Raw genomic sequence first — 6,116 nt, forward strand, 5'->3', positions numbered from 1 at the left:
CCCAAGGACTTGGAAACTTCTTCTTGCAGGGCCTGCTGCTCCCTGCCCAGGACACACACGGCTGGGAACGAGCAGCTGGCACTGGGAATGGCAGGAAAGGAGCTGGAGATTACTCAGTTAATTATTCACTGGAACTGGCTCTTCCCTCGTGAATTCCATTTAATCTTCACAGCACAATTTCCTTCAGAAAACATAATGATCGTAATGAGTCAAGTCTGAAGTGTTCTGTTCTTTGCAGGTGAGCAGGTTAATTTTCTCTATAATTAGCTAATTGCCAAAACTTGAGCTATTGATAGCAAGGCAGAGGGAAATCACTACAACACCTTGTCCGTGTCTCTCGAGGTAAATTATGGCAGAGGAGGTTGGCACGGTAAAGATTACAGGAATTTTGAAGGTCTTTGTAAAATATTTGGTCTTAAGAAATTCAAGAGGAAGAGCTCATGCTTAGCACTGAGCTGATTTATTCCATAGCATTCTTCTCTTCTTCTGTTTGCTTTTTCTGAGTCCTGACACTTTGCTACGTTTTCCTTTGACACTTTTTACTTTGCTACATCTTTTTCCACCATGAGTTCCTGATTCCCCTCCAAGCTCCAAGTGCCTTTCCCTTAGGGATCTGCTTCCCGTGTTTTAAACCTCAAGTGTTTGAGTCTGAGCTCTGCCAACACCTCAGCTGTAGAGGATTTCTGCTTGGTTTGTTCCAACACAAACCACATTTTGTCTTTTCCTTTTTCCAGCCTGCCACGGGACAGGAGCAGCTTCTCCCCATCTTCCCTGTGGCTGTGCCAGCCCTTCCTCCAGCTCCTGCACTGCAGCACCGGGAATCACCAAAGCCCAGGATGGGCTGGGCTGGAAGGAGCTTTAAGGAGCTCTTGGTTCCACCCCCTGCCATGGGGACTGAGTGACCACAGCTCTGGGGACATGGCAGGACCAGGTGAGGCTGCTCCTCGTCACCAGAACCTTCTGCCACACCTTTGGTGTGGATTCCAGCACCCAAAATCCTCCCCAGGCTGGCAGAGCCCGGCTGAGCTTGAGTGAGGAGAGCACCGGGAACAGCCCTGAGAACATTCCCAGAGAACATTCCATGAGAACAGTCTGAGAACATTCCATGAGAACATTCCCAGAGAACATTCCCAGAGATCAGCCTCAGCAGGGGAGTGCTGAGCCCCTTGTCCGTGTGTCCACAGTGGCCGGAGGCAGCGCAGCAGTTCCTGCTGGGATTCCAGGAGCTGTTGGATCAGGACACAGGCCCAGCTCCAGAGCAGGGTTCCTGCTGCAGTGATTCCAGCTGTTCCAGCTGTTCCAGCTGTTGGATCAGTTCCTGCTGGCAGTGCTGCAGTGATTCCAGCTGTTCCAGCTGTTGGATCAGGCTCCTGCTGGCAGTGCTGCAGTGATTCCAGCTGTTCCAGCTGTTCCAGCTGTTGGATCAGTTCCTGCTGGCAGTGCTGCAGTGATTCCAGCTGTTCCAGCTGTTGGATCAGTTCCTGCCGGCAGTGCTGCAGTGATTCCAGCTGTTCCAGCTGTTGGATCAGTTCCTGCCGGCAGTGCTGCAGTGATTCCAGCTGTTCCAGCTGTTGGATCAGTTCCTGCTGGCAGTGCTGCAGTGATTCCAGCTGTTCCAGCTGTTCCAGCTGTTGGATCAGTTCCTGCTGGCGGTGCTGCTGCTGACAGCACAAGGCCCCGGAGCTGGGCACACCCGCAGCTCCCTCAGCCCCCGCGGCACACGGAGCTCTCCTGGAACCCACAGCCCGGGCTGGAGCAGGATCGGCCCAGACAGGGGGAGAGGTGCCCCAGGAGCTGCAGAAGGGACCAGCTCCGGCCCCAGAGCGGCCTGAGCTGCTGCTGCAGACAGGGGCAGGGCAGAGGAGGAGGCACCTGGGGGTCCCAGAGGGAATGGGGTGGGGTGTGTGAGGTGTGGGGTGTGTTTGAGGTGTCACACCTGTCACGTGTGGGGTGTGTGAGGTGTGTTTGAGGTGTCACACCTGTCACGTGTGGGGTGTGTGAGGTGTGTTTGAGGTGTCACACCTGTCACGTGTGGGGTGTGTTTGAGGTGTCACACCTGTCACGTGTGGGGTGTGTGGGGTGTGTTTGAGGTGTCACACCTGTCACGTGTGGGGTGTGTGAGGTGTGTTTGAGGTGTCACACCTGTCACGTGTGGGGTGTGTGGGGTGTGTTTGAGGTGTCACACCTGTCACGTGTGGGGTGTGTGGGGTGTGTCACACCTGTCACGTGTGGGGTGTGTGAGGTGTGTCACACCTGTCACGTGTGGGGTGTGTGAGGTGTGTCACACCTGTCACGTGTGGGGTGTGTGAGGTGTGTCACACCTGTCACGTGTGGGGTGTGTGAGGTGTGTCACACCTGTCACGTGTGGGGTGTGTGGGGTGTGTCACACCTGTCACGTGTGGGGTGTGTGGGGTGTGTGGGGTGTGTGGGGTGTGTGGGGTGTGTCACACCTGTCATATGTGGGTGTGTTTGAGGTGTCAATGGACACACCTGATGAGTTTTGTCCCTGGCTGTGAATTCTGGCCATGGAAATGGAGCCAGTGCAGCAGCAGCAGCACGTTTTTCCCTAGCTCCTGCTGCTAATTGCACACAAACATTCCAAGGATAAGCAGCGCTTCTAAATGCCTCGATTTCATAAAGAAACAGCAGCAGCCTCCCATGCACCTGACAAATAAAAGGCATTACTGATTTGAGGCTCCTCACCAATTCATGTGAGCCATAATTTCATGCATTTTATTTCACAACCTGATAGGAGGGAAAGCCCAGCTGGGAATTGTGCCCAGGGGATGCATCCCAGGACAGGGGAGATGCTTTTGGCCACCCCAGGAAGTGCCATCGGTGTGGCAGGAGCTGGATAACTTTGCTGAGGATCACTGCTGTGACAGCACAAACACTCAGAGCCTCTTGCTCCTGGATTAGGAAACGTTTCCCTGGCTGCTGGCAGTGGGAACTCTGCCTCCTGGCCTGGAACAGACAGGAATATCCATTCCTTTGTGTTCTCCTGGAAAGCTTTCCCATTCCAACAATGCCCTTCTGGCAGCGCTCAGCTGAAGCTGAGGCTTTACAAGTCACCTGCTTTGTTCCAGCCACGCGCTTCAATTGCAGAAAAGAAATAAGTAAATGAATGAAACAATAAGGAAAGGTTTTGGCAATGCATCCAGTTTCTTGTTTTAAAGGAAGAGGAAAAAACAGTAAATTCATCTTGTCAGTAAGAAACCCCTCACTAAAGGGATTCACCAGGTGAGGGGGAGTTGGTTTCCCCTGAGACCCTTCCCCACTCCTGGGGGAGGCTCATTTGGGGTCTGCCTGTCCCAACCCCAGCACCAGGCTCAGCCTGGCCCCTGTGCTGGGCAAGGCCAGGGGGTGCCCAGCACCCAAAAGGAGCTGATCCAGCACAGCCCTGCTCACTCCCAGGCAGTGGCTGAGCAGTGCCACATCAATAAATCAAGGGACCCCGGGGCCTGGCACTGAAGTTTTATTTGAATTTATTTAATTGAGTCTGTCACTTTTTTCTTAAAATGATCTTTACACAGGGCACTCTCCAGTTCCAAACTGTCTATTCCAGCTGCTCCAAAGGGCTCTGTGCCACGGAGCTGAGCAGAAGGGCAGGGAGCAGAGAGCTCCCGTGTGGGAGCAGCTGTGGCTTCCTCCCTGGGAACGGGGAATTGTCCTTTTCCTTCTGCCCTCGGACACGGCTGTGGCTGCAGTCCCCCACTGGCCATGGAGGTGCCTCTCCATGATTCCTCTCCTGAGGGAGAGGATTCCTGCTCATCCCAGCCCCAGAACCTTCCCTGAGTGCTTCCAGCCCGGCTTTGCCTTGGCTAGAGCTGTCTGTGATGGGCATGGGGTGTTTAATGTTCCTTCTCAGCCTTTTCTGCTGCTGAAGATCATTAACCACATCCTTTGGAGCTCCCTGACACTCACCACTCCAAACCTCTCCTCCAGGGTGAGATTTTCCAGGCTTTTTCCCTTTTTGAGGTGATTTTGTGCTGGATCCATCTCCTCCTTCGTGCAGCACCACCCTGAGCCCTTCCCGGAGTGCCCAGAGAGGGGAGTGACCCCCGGGCCCCCCCAGATCCCATCTCTGTCCCCTCTGGGTCAGGCTGTGCCACTGGAGCCCAGGCTGGATGCAAATGTCACTTCCCAGCCCTGGCACCCCGACCTTCCAGTCCCTCTGCTGGGACAGAGCTGCTCCAGCCTGGGCTCCTCCGGGATATGGGAATCAGAGGAACCCACGGAGCTGCTCCAGGGCTGGGAGAGCTGGGAATGTTCCCCTGGAGAAGGGAAGGATCCAGGGAGAGCTCAGAGCCCCTGGCAGGGCCTGAAGGGGCTCCAGGAGAGCTGGAGAGGGACTGGGGACAAGGGATGGAGGGACAGGAGCCAGGGAATGGCTCCCAGTGCCAGAGGGCAGGGATGGATGGGAGATTGGGAATTGGGAATTGCTGGCTGGGCTGGAATTGCCAGAGCAGCTGGGGCTGTCCCTGGATCCCTGGCAGTGCCCAAGGCCAGGCTGGACATTGGGGCTGGACACTGGGACAGTGGGAGCTGTCCCTGCCATGGCTGGGGGGCACTGGGGGGATTTGAGGTCCCTTCCAGGACCCTCTGACAGGATTGTCCCCTCAGTGCCCTCTCCCCTGGCCCAGGCAGGTCCTGGCTCAGGGCAGGTCTCTCTGCCAGCCCCTGGAAAATGAGAACAGCCCCAGGCTGCCCAGCAAGGCCAGAAATCCATTACAGGTCACAAAGTGCTCTGACTCTCGAGGGCCAAGAGGGATTTAGAAGACGAGGCAGCAGCAATTTCATCTGTAGAGCCTCTGATTCCCACACAGATCCTGCCTGCTTTTCTCCCAAATAGTCCCTGAACAGCACAGGAAATGTGAATTGTGTCCTGAACAGCTCATTCTTCCAGAACCAGGAGAAAAATTAAACTCCAAAAGTTAATTATGTAGCGAGAAGCTGAGTGGGAAAGGAGCTGAGAGGGAGGAGGAGGAGGGAAGAAGGGCACCATGAAAGACAGAGGGAGAGGGTAAACCGGTATTTATTCATCTAGGAAAACAGATTTTTTAACTACGTGGCTTCTTCCAGCTCCTGTCTGCAAGTTCTAATAACAGATTTTTAATTTACCAGACACATTTTGCATGTCCCCTTGTTGCATTTTGCTTGCTATGAAAAGAAATTCATATTTTGAAACCGCAAAAGCCAATTCAGATTTTCTTCAGATAATGATTTGTTATTAAGGTTAGGAGCCTTTTTTGCATAATTAAATTAGAATTGTTTTGGGCATGTTAGGATTTGTGCTATTGGGTTTGGATAGCAAATACATATATTTTATTTCCTTTCTTGCCATGAAAATATTGGCTCTGTAAGAGATGTGATTACTTCTGGGTTTACATGAATATATTCATTTATCATGTGGTTATCCTTGCACTCAGCTCCAACCCCCGGTGATACCTCGGGAAGGAGATGAAGGAAGCACCAGGATCCACGTGGTTGGTTGTGCCCAGTGCTCAGGGCTTTTGGAGCACTCTGGGTTATTCCTGAAGTCCAAGTCCCACTGGAAATAATTACAATTCCCTGAAGTGTTTGATGAAGTGCAGCAACTGAGCTCAGTGCTGGCTTTGGGAGAGTTCCTGACATCTCAAGGCACTTTGAATATGGGATAATGTTCTCCCCCAACACGGGGAGCTCGTGCAAGATCATGAATTTCTGTGTGCACTGTTCTCTCTGGGAAACTGAGACCCATTTCTCCTCCCTGAGGTGAAACAGGGGGAAATCCTCTGCCTCACTCTGCCCCTGACTGCTGGGAAAGGGTTTCCTTTTGCAGTGGAAGCCAGGAAATATTGAAATTGTGCCCAATCAGGCTGGAATCCCATCCCCAGGCTGCTGCAGGGCTGGGCTGCACATCCTGCTCTTTCCTACGTGAGGAAGGAGCTCCAGAAGTTCCTCTCCAATCCGTGTGTTCCCAGGCTCGTTCTGAGCCCCCTGGGTTTATTGCTCAGGATGCTGCTCCTCTCCCCACACCGGCATTTTCCAGCCTGGGGAGCATCACAGAATGGCTGAGATTGGAAAACACTTCCAGGCTCCAGGCCAAGCTCTGACTAAACAGCACCATGCCCACT

At 53.4% G+C, this 6,116-nt stretch overlaps 1 long non-coding RNA gene across 1 annotated transcript; it reads left to right on the top strand.

The window, feature by feature from the left end:
* The first annotated feature begins 288 nt into the window (after positions 1-288).
* Positions 289-3,506, top strand: LOC147652814 (uncharacterized). The gene is made up of 3 exons (XR_015288087.1): positions 289-342; positions 735-2,002; positions 2,345-3,506. It is a non-coding gene; the product is annotated as an uncharacterized LOC147652814 (long non-coding RNA).
* The last annotated feature ends 2,610 nt before the right edge of the window (positions 3,507-6,116 follow it).

The sequence above is a fragment of the Cyanistes caeruleus genome, chromosome 6 (assembly GCF_971803275.1).
Source record: "Cyanistes caeruleus chromosome 6, bCyaCae1.hap1.1, whole genome shotgun sequence".
Lineage (NCBI taxonomy): Eukaryota > Metazoa > Chordata > Aves > Passeriformes > Paridae > Cyanistes > Cyanistes caeruleus.